A 17,273-nucleotide genomic window follows, 5' to 3' on the forward strand; every position below is an offset into this window, starting at 1 on the left:
CGTTATGTAAGTGGCGGGGAGCGAAGCGCCATTTTGTGGCCCCGTTACCCGCCCGCCCCCGCCCTGCGGCGGCCAATCGCGGCGCGGCCCTACCTCCCCGCCCATCCGGGTACCGCGGCGGCGCCGCGCGCCGGGCTTTGTCCTCGCGCTCCGTTCGTGCCGCCCACTGCACCTTAAAGGGGCAGGGGCGCGCGGGGCATTGTGGGGGGCTCGCGGCTGCCCGTCCGCCCCGCCCTCCCCTCGGCGAGCGCCCGGTCCGCTCGGTGCCCCCGCCGCGGTGGCTGACCCGGCCCGCCCCCCCCCCCCTCGGCCTGGGGCTGCCCTGCGTGCCGCGGGGAGGCGAAGCGGCGGCTCCGGCGGCCAGGCCTGGGGCGGGTGAGGGGGGTGTGCCGCGGCCGCCTGTGCGACCCGGGCCTGTCCCCGCGGCTCCGGCCCGCAGTGGACCGACGGCAGCCGGCACGGGGCCGGGGAGGGCTCCGGGGGACCGGCGCGGAGGCGGCTGGGGACACCTCCTGATCCCATGAGCGCGGCAGGCGCCGGGCCTGCTGCCGGTGGCGGGCGGGACGCCCGGCGTGCTGCAGCCCCAGGAGGAGAGGCCAAGCACGGAGAGTTGCTGCTTTGGTGTTTTTGTCTCTGTGTGTAGGGGATCCGTTGGGTTTTTTATAAGGAACGGTGTATACAGAGTTTTTGTGTCGTTAGTGTTTACCAGGGATTGGAGAGGCAGTAGCTCAGGCACTGCTTGGCAAAAGCAGTCAGAGCAAAAATCCAAGCGCAGCAGTGCTGCCTCCAACCCGTTCCTCAGTGACGTGGAAAGCAGACTTGTGTATTGGAGTACCCTACTGATCTGCTTTTGTGGCACTTGGGAATAGTTCTGCTTTGTATAGCCCTGCTGTGGCTGCTTTAGGGTGGAAAGAAGCAGCTGTGACAACTACTTGGAGCTGTGTGGGATAAATTCAAGTCCTCAAACTACCCATAAAGTTAGGTACAGCCGTTGTACAAGCTGGAGTATAAAAGTTACATCCTCCCATTAAGAATCGCCACTGAAAAAGTATGACTGCATAAAATGTCAATGTAGGAATTACTAGTTTACCCCAAAGGCTTCATCTAGGACTGAAGAGAGCAGGTAATAACAGCAAATGTCCCCCCTCTACCCTGCCAACCATTGGTGAAAGCACACAGAGATGTACCTGCTCCTAGGAATTCACTAGCAGCTGGAGCTCTACCAAGCTCTGAAGTGTGGAACCTCTGTCTCCTCCAGCCAATAAAGTCTTAGTCTCTATGGCTTGGTGTTGGGCCACCTGGCTAGCCAAGCTGCTTTCTCTTAAGCATGTGGGAAAATAGGGAAAATGCATGAAAAATGTGGTAAAGTGGGGTGCAGCTTCACTGAAGGATAATCTAATTCTTTTCAAAAGTCACCTAACTTCCAGAGCAGTATGTATGAATGATGAGGTAGGTAAGAGTCTCACTACATAGAAGATGACAATTTATCAGAGGGGAAGTCAGGGTGGAGAAAAGTGCAGAAGGAACTGGTTTTAAACAACTTAACTCTGTTCACATAGTGTACAAGGTTGGGAGAGGCTGCGAGTACAGAGAAGGGTCAGGTACAGGACAATTGGGGGGGAATTTCATTCAGAAGAAAAAACAGTGCAGAGTACAAACTTGTGTACTGAAGAAGTTTCTAAGCTGAAAGTTCCTTAGCTGGAAATGCCAGGAGGAGGAAAGTCCGTGTCGCCTCTGCAGGATGACGGCACAGCTAGGGGCCATTAATGTGATCTGGCCATTACAAAGCCAAATACAGGCTGGAGATATTGGTGCAGCATTTCTGTATGGCGGTACGTGCTGCACTGCTGCTTTTGTCTCCAGAGCCCTGTTCTTGCTGCCAGGCCCGTGAGCAATGCGGTCGGGCTGGGCTGGGTACAGAGAGTAGTTCAGAGGAGCAAGAAGCCAACCTGACAGGAGGAAACTAAAACAGCGGGGCTGGAAGTTTGCCAAATGCTGCAGCATTTAGGTATGGTCAGAGGTTATGAAAGTCCCAGCCTAGGTGACCCTACCTATGTTTAAATCCAGAGGTCACACGGCTGAACACCCGAGCAGCTCCCCTGTATAATTCAGCCAAGATAACTCAACACCATCCTAGTTATCTGCACGGTTCCTCCTGCCGCAGCTGCCTGCCGAGTGCAGCAGGCGAGTGCCGCAGCCCTTGCTTGCCGCTATCATCTCTGCCTGGTCCTGCTGTCGGCTGGCTTCCTTCCTGCTGCTGTAGCTGTTGCACCGCGGCTGCCACTGCTGCACCTACTCCCTCCGTGTGCAGCGGTGGTTTTGCCCCTGATGGGTGCTGTATTTTCTCTCTGTGACCCGCTCCTGGACTGTAGCATAGGGGCTGACGAGCGTCCTGCCTGAGGACGGTTCCGCGCAGAGCGCGAGGCATTACAGGCCTGAGAGCTGATCTGGAGAGAAGCCTCAGGGATTCCCCTGGAGAAAAAGTGCCTGCTTCCTAACACTGCCAATTGCTTTAAAAAGGGCTGAAGCTGGGCCAAGAGAAAAATAAGTGAATTCTAAGACCTAAAAAGAGCTTTTGCTTTTTCCATTTATCTTAAATGACACAAGGACAGACTCTATATCCCTGGCTTTCAGTCCAACAGAGGCATTCCATTCTTGCATGATTTCTGCTTCTGAAGTCCTCATTTCCAAGCAGGTTACTAGAAAGAGGAGTCCTTTCCTCAGGAGGAGTGGGCAGACTTGACGTGCAGGGCAAACGCATCGCTCAGCTGTGAGCAGCTACTCTCTCTTCTGCTGTATAGGGTTGATAGCTCAGCAACTGTCATATATCAGGTACACACAGAGCACGTCCACTTGCCAGCACATCTGTGCTGCCGGAGTGGTGCAGTTAATGTTGGGTTTAAAATGTCAGGCTCCTTATCTTTTCTTTATTTAACATGCTGAGCCAGAGCTGCAATGTGATCTCACTGCCGCAGCACACGGGCTGTGGACGTTGTTGGCCTGAATGGATTTAGGAAGGTGTTTCTACACAGCTGCTGCTCTAAGATTGACTTTGGTTCTGGTTTTCCTGTCTTGTTTGGCAGCGACCCTGCGAGTCCCCCAGGAATGGGAGTGCTGGTGACTGCTGCTCTCAGCCTGCAAAGCCTGGTTTCTAATTGAAAGCTGGTTTCCATCTCAGCCAGTTTTTCAGTAGGTAAGTGTTTATCTCCAACACTTCATGTTCCAGCTGGCAGAAAATATATGATAAATACACATATGTATTCCAGACATTTTCTTCCCTAGACTTCTGCACTCTGGCCCAGCCTGGAGCCTTAACTAACCCACTGCAGTTTTCCAGAGCACCTTCCACTGGAGGCTGAGCTCCTTCCTCTGTGCTGAAGAAATGATGCTGTGCCCTGCAACACACTTTCAGGCAGAAAAGGAAATGCAGCGTGCTGAAGGGCTGTGCCCTGCTGACTCACAAGCACATCTCCTGGGTATGTATGTGCTCAGCCTCTCAGCTCAAGCAGTAAAGTTTATTTTGGGCCCATTTCCTTTCTGAGAGCAATTTCAAATTTCATAAGGCCATCAAGCCAAGTGTCCTCTCCTTTTCAAGGACAACACCACCTTGCACACATCTGTACAATAAAGTGGTGGATGGCATCTGTGCAGGGTTCAAGGAACAGCCACCCCCTCAAAGGAGCTTCAAAACCCTTGTGTTGGTAGATGTTATCACATCTCTAAGAGCCTGTGACACGTTTGCAGTCTTCTAGGTGCAAGAGTGCACCCAGCCGTTTTGCTGCATTGCAGAGTCTTCCCAGTTTCTGTTGCTGTAAAACAGTTGTTCTTCTCCTGATCCCTGCAGTGCCAGTTCCCTGCTTCCACCGCTGAAATGAAGATACACCATTTCCTGTGTGTACTCCACAGGGTATGCTTAGCAGGTGTTTTAGCTCCTCACTCACTTGAAAAAGCTTTGAAATTGCATTTTATTCCCATGTGAAATCACACTGACAGTTCTCCTGTATTTTTGGTGCACTCTGCAAAGTGACCTTCCTCAACCTCTTCACATCCCTGAAGCCAAGGCACAAGCAGAGCTTGTGGTTGTTCTTTTTCTATATTTGAGTAACCTACCAAAACACCCATTTCTTTCAAAATTTTGCTCAGTAAAATGATTCTTAGTAATCAAGAATTTTCCTTTTCCAGTTGAAGCCCTTTCACATGTACTTTCCAAGGTTACAAAACTCAAACTGTCCTCTAGGATGGTGTTTGAAATCTCTGACCCTTCTCTTAGGACAAAGGCTTATTCCTGTTATCGCAGCAGGGAGAAGAAGTCTTCTACCTGTCCACAACTTCAGTAATTCCACCGTTGCTTCTAAAATCAGCTGTGGTGGCAGAAAACCTTTTGGAGACCAGAGCCAGGAGCCCTGTAATCCTGCTGTATTGACCCAGGTATATGGGAGCTGGTACAAATTCAGACCCTACTGGCTCCAGGTCTCTGGATAACAGACTCTGCTGCTGCACCTTCCCCTGTGCCTTCTCAGCCCCAAAACTTGTGGTGCAGCGCTGCTGCTTATGCTGCTGTACTGCCACAGACAGCAATTTGCAGCATTAGTCAGGCAGAGCCCTGAGGAGCAGGGGGATCTTTGCCAGCCCTCCACTCCAACCTGGTAATGATGGGGTCCAGGCAGACACTTCAAGGAAGGAGAAGAACCCTGTCACCTGAATCCTGTCCCTCCAAGGCAGCATCAAAGTGAGTCAGTAGAATGGGGACTTGGGGGACCCATTGCTATTTATGAGCTTCTATAAATGATGTTACATGCTTCTCAGCTCAGAAGAAAGCCTTTGATAGGCAAGAAACTATTCCTACTGGTGTAACAGCTGGCAAGGGAGGGCAGAAGCCACGTGCAGCCCAGAGAATCCTTCAGCTAAAGGTATTTGGAGGCTCAGAAGTTCTCATGGAAATTATAACATCTCATTGCCCTGTTCTTGTGCTTCTCTAGAGATTCAGGGCAGCTATCACAGAGGTGGTGCTGGGCTAAACAGACCCTTGATCTGATTTAGTTCAGCTGTTCTTATGTCTGAAGGGGCCAGGCAATGACTTAAGGGAAGTGCCCTTCATTAGTAGTGTATATACACCCTCTGCCTTCCAGCTGTGCAAAAGACCCAGTGCTAGAGTGAGAGTGGACTGCTGTCTTGTGCCCATCTTCCCTTCTCTTCCCCCGTTATTCCCTCATGATCCATACTCCGCTGCACACCCCAGATGCATTGGGGTCTTCCAACTCTTCCTATCCTTCTCCACACCTGGATGCTTCTGCTTTAGCACTTACAATGCTTGCCAGACAGCTTTCACGATGGCCGTTTTCCCCTGTGAGTGGCCAGGATCAAGGATCTCCACCCCCAGATCCACCTTCCTCACGCCCACCTTCTCTGGCAAGCCCTGCTTGCTGCTCTCTTTGCTCCTCTCCCAGGGCTGCTCAGAGGCGACACCCTGAAGCAGGGTTCTGCACCAGCCTCCAGGCATCTGCTTCCCTTCTGGGCTGTATGATGGCACCCTCTGAGGCAGCAGGGGCTTGGTGGCTGTACTTCACTTCTTTCAAGACCTTTCACAGCTCAGCCTGCCTGTCCTGGCAAGAGGCTTGGCACAGGAAGAAGATGGGTTTGGAAATGAGAAGATACCGTAGCCAAACCAAGGGCATGAAGTCTGAAGGTGAAGAAAAAGGCATCTTGTCCTCGGCACAGACCTGGGTGGCTGTCTGTGGTGGGCAGCAGCTGTGCCTGGACTCTGCTGAGGACCAGTGCCATGGAAATGGCACTAGGTTGCCATTCTTGGCCTGACAAAAGCCAAAAAGTTTTACTCTGGTCATTCACAGGAGGGCCACGTGGGAAACAGCACACCATGGCAGGTTCATATTTCATGCAGAAGTGACCCCGAACCTGTGAAATCCAAGAGCAGTTCTTAATACACATAGAGACAGACCTACACCTCCAGTTACTGCTTCAGCTTTTGCATCATCTAACCTTAGTGTGCCCTAAGTTGTGTTATAAAGAAGTGAAGGAAGATCCATCCAGTATGTGTCCTTTGGCAGCAAGTGGGCCAGGCAGTTCCAACAGTCCTGCTCCTGGGGAGGACAGAGAAGGGAATCCAGGATTTCGGACAAGGACTGTGAGTTAAGACAGCTGAGCATTATATGTTCTGCAGCGACATGGGATTTGTTATCTGAGGGTCACAAAGCCCATAGTGAGAGTATATCCTGAAGAGGCCCACATTTTGGTGTGCTAAAAATCCACGTGCCTTACTGGAAAAAGTGGCACCTGCTGGGTGATGTGGGTTCTCCTCTCTTGGTCAGAGATAGCTTTACACCAGCTCAGCTATGTCACCTGCAAGCTAGCGGGGAGAGGTTGCAAGGCTTAATATGCAGAAGCATATTTAGGGCTGTCGGTGACGTGCATTCTGGTTCTCAACTCCTGTGGACCCTGAGCAGACTTGTTCTGGTGTCCTTCCTGAGTGACAACCCTGCATCGCTGGTTTTCTCCTGCCAGAGCCTCAGGGCTTTGGGAGGTACCAACTGCTGCGTGGCAGGAATTGCACTTTGCTACAACCCTGCTGTAGCTAAAACTTGACCGTGAGTGGGAAAAAAGCAGGTTTTGTGCTGTTTGTACTATCACTTCCCAGGGGAGGTGCCCTACAGCCCCTGCGAGCTCACTGCATTTCTCTTCCTGTTCCCCAACTCCACGGTGCAGCAATGCTGGCTGGAAGTGGCCAGCACCCGTTACACACTGGGCAGCTTGGGCTGGTACTTTTTCTGAGCTTTGGCATTTTTCTGTGGATGTGCTGGGAAGCTCCCCTGGCACATCACCTGGCAGACAGGCGCGTTTCTTACCCAGCTCTTCTTGCTCCCTGCCAGTCTTCAGCATGGCAGGGCTGGCTTGTACTGCTGATGCTCTGCAGTTTTGCAGCCAGCACCATTAATCTGCAGGTCTCCAAGCCCTTGACAGCTATTGAGTTAATTAAAATTTGCACTCTCCCTTTGGACAGAATGAACTAAAACCCATTTCAGTTTGATGGAGATCTCTTCAGTGGTGCTCACTTACAGCCCAGTTCTCAGGAACACAAAGGCCTTTTCCCATCACTTTAACAGATGAAAGGACCCTAGAGTGTATGTAACCTTCCCTGGCTGTAATGCAGAAGATGATTAATCAGATATATTACTGTTTTAAACTGCTGTGGGCACTCCCTCATTGAGTTTTCCCATCTCTTTTCTCATGCTGTGCCCCTAGGCCTCAGCTGTAACCCAAGATATCGTAAGATGCCAATTTTATATTCCTACAACATATATTCCTACAACATATATACAACATGTATAACAGAAAACTTTTATGAGTCCTTAAACATAAATATGCAAATTTTGTGTTTGCTGAGTCTTCATATTTCTGTGGAAAGTATCTCTGTTGAGAAACAGGAGCAGCTGATTTTGGTATTTTCATGGTTTTCCCAGTCACTTGTGGTCCTCAGTGATCCCTTTTATCTATAAATTGTGTATTGTTTAAATCCTGAAGCTGTTCCGAAATGGGGTTGAAGCTTATTAAGAAATATAATTTACTTCGATATAATTTAGAACAGCTCATAAGAGCCATCCCGAAGTGTCCCATCTCCAGCTCTGGGAGCTATGGTCCACTTTTGTCCACGTCACTCTTCCAGCCCCTGTCCCTCTGCTCTTTGGCCTTTTCCACTTGCTGTCTGCAAGGCACATGTACATTCGCAATATCCGCTTGCACCAGGTGCTGTGTGCCCAGGGGGGGTTGGCACAAGTGGATTTACAAACTGGAACCAGTTCTGCTCCTGGGTGACAGAGCCAATGGTGTCATTCATTTCTGTAGCAAACATAAGAGTATCTCAATCTTGCCTTTACTATTTACCAGATTGTAGATGTGATTACTAGATTATTATCAGATATTTACCAGATTGCTTTATTAGAAGAAGGAACACATCATTTCTGCTGAGAGTAATAAAAGCATGTAACTTCACAGGGCATTTGTTTGAGTTGTTTGTAATCTTGGAAGCAGAGAGGTTTGTGCTTTGAGTATCTCTGTGATGCAGCAGTTAGCACACAGAACATGGTGTCTGTTGGCATACGGAAATCAACTGTATTTTCCGCAGCATTTTAAATGACTGCTTAACAGGCAAGAGATAATGCTAATACCATAACATAAGGATAAAGTTAATTAACAGAGTAAGAGTGCCTACCAATGGATGCAGCTACAAATGCACCCCTCTCTCTCCATATGAGGCAGTGTATGGATCCAACAGTATGCTTAGAGAGAAGAGAAGATATTTTCCTGATAACAGAAATCAGCTGCACCCTGAATGCTTCTTCCAAGGTGCTGGGAAGAGCTGGGGTGTTTGGGTGACTGCCAGACCTTCCTTGACCATGGGTGTTGAGGAGCACAAAGCTCATCTCACGTTATTTTCCTGTGCAAGTGCCATGTTGTACAGCAAGGAATGACTTCACAGGGTCACATAATAGGAGAAATGCAGTCACAGAGTGGGTATGGAACTGGCTTCTCTGACATTCTCTACAGGGCTGCTAGACACAGTCTCTCTTTCCACTGCATTGCTACACTTGGTATCTTTAACTTGGCTTCTTCGTTTGAACTAGATTTGGGCTTGTCCTTCCTACATGAAAAGGCACATCAGTGTCCTGCTGTGCTTGGCTTAGTCTTAGCCCAGTCACCTCCAGGACTGTTCACACAATGAGAGCCTCCTTGTCTGCTCCTGTGGTGCATCCTCTGCTTGGCTGTGTCCCAGCAAATGCCCTTCCTTGACCCTCACTTCTCAGGCAGTTCCTGCATCCCGCCGTGGTGCTGCCAGAAACACGTGCCCCTCCTGCCTGCTGCATGGCAGGGGCAGCACCCACCTGGTTCCTGCTGTCACCCCACCCTGCTGGGCAAGCAGGGATGCTGGGGAGCACGCGGCGGTTCCAAACATGTCTCCATAGTTCTTCTACTTCAAGTAAGTGTCTTCTCCTAATTTCTGCACACATATATAGCTCACAAAATTAATGCTGATGTTTCTAAAGCTCTGTTATGGTCACACTCATTCTTATTTACTGCTGCTAGCAGAACGGAGATTTAATGCTATAAATCTCGTGGTGAGTTTAAGAATGGCTGTTGAGGATTTCCATTACTTCTGCAAGGTGCTATAGGAGTCATTTTCAAAGCACAGACAGTTCACAGCGAATGAAAAAGGATTGCCTGGTGCTTCCCATAAAGCTTGGCTTCATTACGTGTCATTGTGTCATACCCTAAACTGCTTGGGCTGAAGTTCCCCGTAGTTTATGCCTGCCTCTCTGGGCTGTGGGGGAAGGTGGGGAGGAGGCGCAAAACTGGAGTGTGATGAAACAAGAAGGGATTTGGGATTTTGGGGGGCAGGTGCAGATCTGGGGAGCAGAATAATCTGGGGAAGAAGTGCTTGGCTGAAAGGCAGAGGTGCGTCACTGTGGCCCCGCTGCGGGCTCAGACACTGTGGGCAGCTGGGGAGTGACAGCAGGCAGGGGGCCAGCAGCATGAGGCCAGTGCTTGGGCAGGGGATAGCACCAGGGGAGCCAGAGGCAGGGCAGGGGGCTGAGGGAGCAGGACGCATGGGGAGGGATGGGAGGATGAGCCGCCTGTGTCCCCTGCATCCAGCACGGGGTCATGTGCATGTTCCTCAGTGGCAAAGCGCTGGGCTCGCCGCGGGGCTCTGAGGCACAGTGACCCTCTGGTCTCGGTGCAGGGTCGTCTGGTGAAAATCTGGTTTCACCCATATTTTTCAGGCTGTGAAAGGGTGTGCAAGAAACTGCACCAAAGGAACCGTGAGGTGGTGAAAGGTGTCTGTTCAGGTCCAGTTGGCTCTCTAGGGACTTGCAGTACACGAAAGCTTGCTAAGTCGTGCATTAGAGCAAGAAGACTTGATTGAGTGGTGGGAACCGTGCTCTGCTTAGTGCATGGGTTAAACACATGCTGCCCACAGAGCTGTTAATTGACCCTGGAGCTCATACTGCAGCTGCTTTTGAGGTACCCAAAGGTTGGGTTCCTCTTCATGGGCAGTACCTGCCACTGCAGCAGCCCCTCAGCCACGTGGCCTGAGTTATTTATTCCAGGATGGTTTTCTGGGGCTGTTGCACACCGAGTTTCCCAGCTGTCCAGGAGATGGCAGTCCTGCATTTGGACCAGAGATTTCTGGAAGGGTGGTTTGAGGCTTGCAAGGAAACCCAAGTCACAGGCTGTATGTTTGGCTCCGTTGTGGAACGAGCAGGCTACATTTGCAGGGACTGACGATCTGTCCTGTTCTGTGAGGTACCAAAACTGGGATGGTGAGCCATCAGCGATGAGGGCAGTCTGTGCTCAGCAGGCAAATGTTCCTGGGTATGTATTAATGGTGCAAACCTCAGCAATGGGATGGTGTCACTGTCAAGGAATTATTACCACAGATGACCTAGAGATGCGAGGTCCATGTGGCTTCAACTCCTCCAGTTTTGAAGGCCTTAATCACAGCCAGATGGAAGCGTCCTTGGGAGGATCAAGCCCCCTGTAATGGAGCTGACCATTGGCTGCCTCTTCTCAACGGAGCCATGGCTGGCACCTTTAGCATTCAAGCATGGGGTCCATGATGGGAACAAATATCTCTGCCAACCCCTGTTCCTACCAGAAGCCCCATCTGTCCCCTTGCTCTCCACTTATAACCCTCAGCTGCTGTTGTTCTTCCCCTTGGTCCCCGTCCTCCTTCACCTTCAAAAGCATCCCCAAGTCACCCTTGTTCTGCCCAGGGCTCTCTGTCCTCTTTCCAGCCCAGCGCAGGGGCTGTACCCTCTCCACCTCCTGTCCCATGCTCACTCACCTTCCTTGCCCTTCGGTCTGTGAGAGGTGACATTCCCAGCGAGGCAGTTTTCTGCTCAAAAGAGGGATGGCAGAGCGGAGCGAGGGACACAGTTGCTGGAAGGGTGCTAGGAGATATCCTCGATGCACAGCCCTTCACAGAAGCTGCTGGAGATGACCAGCAACAACCTGGGATCAAATTCTGGGTTACTGCAAACTTGTCTTTACTACTACCGATCAGGAGGCACTTAAAATGATTTTTACATGAAGTGATGGCAAATGATCTGTTTGCTAATTAAAATGTTGAACTCATTGAAGAAATCCATCGTTGAACCTATCTCTGTTCTCTTTCGACGAGGGACGAACACCAAGCGCACCAGGCAATGCTGCCTCCCTGGGCACAAGCTGATGTGCCTCACCTCCCAGAGCAGCTTCAAAATTCTTCTTCCCTTTATTGTTCTCTTAAAATGATGGTCATCAGTGTTGGTGTTAGTGATGTGGCATGCACAGAGTACCTGCACAGAGACTTCAGATCACAAAGGCACTGCAAATAGAGTTTCTAAGTCTGGAAACAGCTGGGCCCAAAGGGAGTCAAGATCCCTGGCATGAGAAACCAGCTAGAGAAAGGTCTGACTTTCAAAGCAAGAAAGAAAACTTCTTAGGATTATTTTTAGGGTAGAAACAGAACTTTGTAGTAGAAAGTGCTGTCACAACGCTGCGCTCAGCACTCCAAAAAAAAGATGGTTGCAGTCATGTTGCAGAGCCATAAACTCCTTTGGGAAATGAAGCCTCTTCATCCCTTTTCTCTTTAAAATCACATAAGCAATTCTAAAAATCCCCCTATTGAAATTCTGTTCTTTAGTAAATGCTTTGTAGTCTTTATTCTTTAAACTTTGCAAATGTTTATGGTTATATAATACTGTACTGAAGTTGTCAGCTCTGTCTTGGTCACTTTTCTACTTAAAGATGGAAAACTTTGTTGTTCTTCAAATGTTTGCAACCCTAAGAGCTTCTTTTCAAATGTTTCTTTCTGAATGTTGAGGACCGGTGCCTGTATATCATAGCTGCCAGATGCCATCTCAGTGTGAACAGGGAAATAAATCCATGTACAAATTCACACCCAAAAACCTCCTCAGACTGGATTCTGTAGAAAGCCCTTTCAGCCTGAAACACTCACATTACTTGGGGAATTAATCTGTTATCTCATGATTCTTTTGCAAACAGGACAAGGAGGCAGCCTGCTCTCCTGACCAGCCAGTTCTTCCTTTGATGCCCGTCTCAGGCTGAAGGCTGTTTAAGAAATAGTGGTACTTTAAAAGGCTGTTTTGAAGTTGAAAGATGAACATATAAGAAATAGAAATGTTTGGACTCATTCAAAACAAACTTCCACTCGTGTTGAGCCCTGGTGGAACTAAGGGGATTTATCTGAGACAATGAGTTGAATACAGGGAGGAGATGAAGCTGTGTCTCTGGAGATGTTCTCAGATTTTCCCTCTTCAGAGACAAAAGCAGAAGATTTACAAGTCTGGTACATGCGTGTTTGGAGATCGAGCTTGAGAAGCTGGTGACCTAGAGGAGCAAGAAGCTGGTGAGCAGTTGGAGAGGTGACACGTGGGTCTCACCGGGCTGGCTGTACTACTGGTCCAGCTCACAGCCAGGCAGTGCAGAACTGGTGCTCACGCCTGCCTGGCCTGAGGGCAGCTGGGCAGGTGCTGCACCAGTGATGTTTCCAGCATCTTCCAAACATGCACTTTCACTCAGAGATGTTTGACTTGCTGGTCTGCAAAGCCCTTCTTTGGGTCACTGACTCGCTCCCTCGATGGACTTTTAGTTACACAGGATCCCTGGATGCAGCATGCTCCTGAGCTGTTGGCTATTCTTGGGAATCTGTGCTTGAAAACTATTTCCTCTTTTGTTCCTACACCTTGAGCAATGATGTTCCTTAGCTCCCCCATCCCTCCCATGACGATTCAGACCTCCCAGTCACCACATCCTGCTCTTCCAGGCTGGTGCCAGCCCTGTGACAGCAAGGCTGGTCATGCTTTGCTGCCGCCAGCTTCCTGGGCAGCTGCAGCTTGGCCTGAGGACCCTGGCCCAGCCTGGAGCCTGTGGGCACCTTGCCGCTGGAGCCCTCCATGCTTGCACCAAAACTGCAGGCTGCAGCAGAAAACCCTGCTGGGCCACGAGTCTTCACTTGCAAATGGCTGTTGCAGCTTGCTGAGACAGGGGTTTGAGGCAATGAGACGGGTGCACAGGAGTAGGGGGAGTGTAAGGACCCTGTCAGCTCTGCTGATGGCAAGTCCTGCACCTGCTTTCAGAGCTTGTCTCTGTGCAGGGCTTTGCTTAACTGGTGTAAAACAGGGTTGTCTTTGGTTCATGCCTCAGCTGCACAAAATCAGAGGACTTTGGGTCCGTCCGGGCCCACGTGGCCTGCTGTCCCCCAAGGCGCAGGCAGCTGAGGTTGCTGTAGGTTTCCTTCAGAAGGGCATTTCAATCCTTCTCTGTGAGTCTCTTTTTTTTTCTCCTCCTTTCTCCTGCCCTGTGACTCTCTGCAAGGAAGACTTTTGGTTTTGGGGATGATTCATAGACTAGCAGAAGTCAACCCTGCCCCAAAGGCTCAGAAGTCAGGATGAACCTGAGTTATGATCCTAAATGTGACTTTGGCCGTGTGGGTCATGACGTGCTTCTCCCCTGTGCCCTGGGTAGCTGCCAGGAACCCAAATCAGGGCTCACCCTGCACCCCAGTGCCTGCTGGACCACACAGTGCCAGGACGAACACCATCTCCCTGGCATCGTGCAGGCAGGAGACTCCATAAATAAAGCAGGACCCGAGAGCAGGACACAGCCTGGGGGCAGATGGCCGAGGCTGCCACTGTGCTGTCCCCACCGATGCTCCCTGGAGGGTAACATGGGCTTCCGTGGTGCTTTGCATTCAGAGCTGCAGGCATCCACTGGTCTCATGTCTTTCAGATGAAAAGAAGAGAGCTGATTAATCCCGGAGCTAGAAAAGCCACAAAAAGGGAACTTCAGGGAGGATTTAGTTAGCAGTGGCCCAGATACATCAAACTGTCTCCTGCATAAAGCGATATCCCATTAGCACTCCTCTTCATGCAACACAGCTTACGTTACTTATCCTATTAGATGACTGACGCTGCTTTGATATATTCCAAGGACACTGTGCTAAACTTTCTGTCACAGTTTTCCCTGTCTGATTTCAGACAGTCATGTCCAATGGAGATGGCCGCCTGCCTGGTGGTGCCACCATGTCCCTGCCAGGCAGGCAGGATCCTGATGGAGTGGGCACAGCAGCGCCTGATGAGCTCGCAACTCCTGGGAATTGCTTCAGGTCCACCAGGAACCAGAGCCTCTCCCAGGCCACCTCTCGCCACCACAGGGTCATGGGGCTGGACCACGGCACTGCTGAAACCATCCTGAGGCTGGCCTGGAGAGGACGTGAAATGTCAGAAACAGGACAGGGCAGTAATTACTGCAGTTAGGGCTTGGCTGAGCCCTGCCAAGCCTGTAGCCATAGTCAAAATATTAGGACAGGGCAGAAAGAAAAGTCACTTTGTTGCCTAATACCTGGTAAGGTATTTCATGAGACAAGTAGCCTTGACCAAAATATTTCCTGTCTATGAGCAGAGGGAAGAGGATGCTGTAATCGGGTGTTGTAGCGCTGTAAAGCAAATGATGTTCTGCTGAACTAATAAAACCTGGCATCCACGTCGCTGTGGGGCTGCACATGCTGTGACTGCATATGAAAATTCACTGGCTTGAAAGTAAAAGGGTGTTAGAAATGCCTCTTTGGTGGATAGCCCCGGGATGATATGAAGACATCTGTATCATCTTATTTCTTTCATCCTTGGGTTTGGAATATGAAGGATTCATCTGGAGAGCTGGATTTTACCAATAATGCTGGCAAACACAAATATCCTCGTGTTTCATACATGTGACCCCGTCTCCCCACAGTGACCTTGTGCAAGCTGTGCCAAGGGGCAATGCTCATGAGCCTGGCCAAGGGGATGGCTTGGCCCCTGTGCGGGGACAGCGCAGCTACGTGCAGGCATTGAGGACACCAGGAATGTACCAAAGCTCAACACAACTGTTATATACAGATATCAATAAGGGAGAAAAAAGGATATAATTGGAGAATTTGACTAACATTTTTAATTTTAACTCCAATAAAATTCCCCTGAACAGCTCTTGTCACACTTAGTCCAGTGCCAGCGCTACCTTTCAAAGGCCATGTTCAAACCCATCTCTGCTAAAGGCTGTCTACGATATCTGTCTCTACACACTGCAGACTCCTCGAGCCCGTTTTCTCTGAGGATGTGCAGTACTTGCAGTGCACAAAGTGGTGATGAGATCAGCAGCGACCTACCCTACCTACAAGGTGGATCCTGACAATCAAAGCCATACCCCAGGCTGAAATTTCATGGATGCTGAGTCCACATGGCAGACCAGGGACTCTCCTACCCCATCAGGGAAGATCAAGTGTTAAATCATCACAGTGGTTTAAATGAACAGTGCAGCAGTACCACCATAAAAACACTTAATTTCATCCTTGGCTTGCTAATCAGTTCATCGGTGGCGATAATGTCCAGGTGACGTGCGGAATTAGACTCTATAACTCGAAAGTTATAAAGTAGGTATGTTTATTGCGCGCAGATGCACGGGGGATCGCTCCTCCACAAGCGTGCATACCCGAAGTGACGAACCATCTCACATTTATACAATGAACAAATGAATATTCAATTAACGCCTATACATATTTGTTACCTAAACCCCGCTCCGTATGTTAATTAGCTTATCAGTCCATTTCCTGGAATGTGGTGGTCCTGCAGGTTTGTAGGTGATTCATGTTCTTGTGACCATCCGATCTTCTTCAGGTGATTCATGTTCTTGTGACCATCCGATCTTCTTCAGGTGATTCATGTCCTTGTGACCACCCAATCTTCTTCAGGTGATTGTGACCACCCAATCTTTTCCAGCAAGGAGACTTAGCACTCCCTCCCTCTAGATAGCATTTGAATGTCTCTCATCTTTTCTTATTCTCTTTTAAATAGCCCCTTTGTTAGAGGAAGAAGGGCAGGCGTCTCCCCTTTGTTAGAGGAAGAGGGGCAGGCGTCTCCTCAAAACTGTGGTTGTCACCGCACCCATGACTAGTCACCATACCCACATTCCTTAAGCAGACACATACAATCACAATCCATGTCCATTATCCCCATTTCACATTATTTCTCCATATCAATCCCCCCTTTTCTATTAAATTAAGTAAATTCTTTTACTTAAGCAGCCTTCCCGAATGATATAAAGCATCATACATAAGTATTACTCTTTTAAACATTCTCCAAATCCACAAATATAACATAATGGTTAGTATTAAGGAAATTCCTAAACTGATCAATAAGATCACAATGGGGTGTACCATAGTGTTAAGAATTCCTGTTGCAGAGGGTGACCAGCCAAAGAGAGTATCCCACCAATTATGGTTTCCATCCTGTTCTACCTTTTTTAAAACTTTCTTGATCCCCTCTACATCATGATGGATCATAAGAAGAGTTTCATGTCCCTTTTCTTTGGTTTCTTCCAGTATACGTTGTAAATCTGCATGTTTTAATAGTTCTTTTATACTGCTTATATTTAGTCCTATGGGGGTAGGAATTATTATCTGTGATAGGGTAAAACTGGATTTTAAGAATTGATGAGACACTACTGGGGCTGAGTAACTAAAATCGCATCCTGTGATAGTAGTAAAATTACAAATACAATAATTTGAATACTGTGCATTCTCTTTTACCTCCCCATCTATGGTTATTGTGTTACACTTAGTTCTCAAACACGCACATCCCTTCCCTGCATATATAATTACTGTTTTCAAGTTTGCATTTGGTCGGGCCTCGAAATGACACATTTTCTGATCTGTATCTAAACAAGTATCCTGAGCCATTATAGTATTGCTTTCACAGAGGAAGCCCTGCTGTTCTCGCATAATACAAGATTCTAAATCTACTGTTTGCCCCTTGTTGCCTGTCTTTCTGGCCCATGTTCTATGTTCAAAAGGGTATAGGAGCACCCCATTATGGTTAATTCCAAGGGCTACAATGGGGTGTATGGTAATTATTACTGCATTATGTATGGTCAACACAAAAGCTGTGATGGTGTGTGTGTTGGGGTCATAGGTAAAGTTCACCATATTCCACCATGACTGGAGTTTTCTTTCTACCTCCGTAGCACTGTCCCAAACCATCTTTTGAATTTCTGTAGGAAATATGCCTTCCTCTCCTTCTCTTATTATGGATGCAGCTATTGATTGCATCCACATTTGGGCTTGGATGCAACTTAGAGCCAGGGCGACGTCATCCTGTAAACCACCTAATGCCTTAGTGATGAGTTGATGATCTTCCATGTTTATTTGTTCCCACCTGGGGAGTACCTTC

General features: G+C 49.1%; 1 long non-coding RNA gene across 1 annotated transcript; it reads left to right on the plus strand.

Annotated features, from left to right (window-relative positions):
* The first annotated feature begins 268 nt into the window (after positions 1–268).
* LOC114015981 (uncharacterized) lies at positions 269–14,532 on the plus strand. Its single transcript, XR_003560203.2, has 3 exons — positions 269–3,193; positions 3,283–3,476; positions 12,058–14,532. It is a non-coding gene; the product is annotated as an uncharacterized LOC114015981 (long non-coding RNA).
* Positions 14,533–17,273: the final 2,741 nt, after the last annotated feature.

Source organism: Falco cherrug, chromosome 1, assembly GCF_023634085.1.
Source record: "Falco cherrug isolate bFalChe1 chromosome 1, bFalChe1.pri, whole genome shotgun sequence".
NCBI classification, from domain to species: Eukaryota; Metazoa; Chordata; class Aves; order Falconiformes; family Falconidae; genus Falco; species Falco cherrug.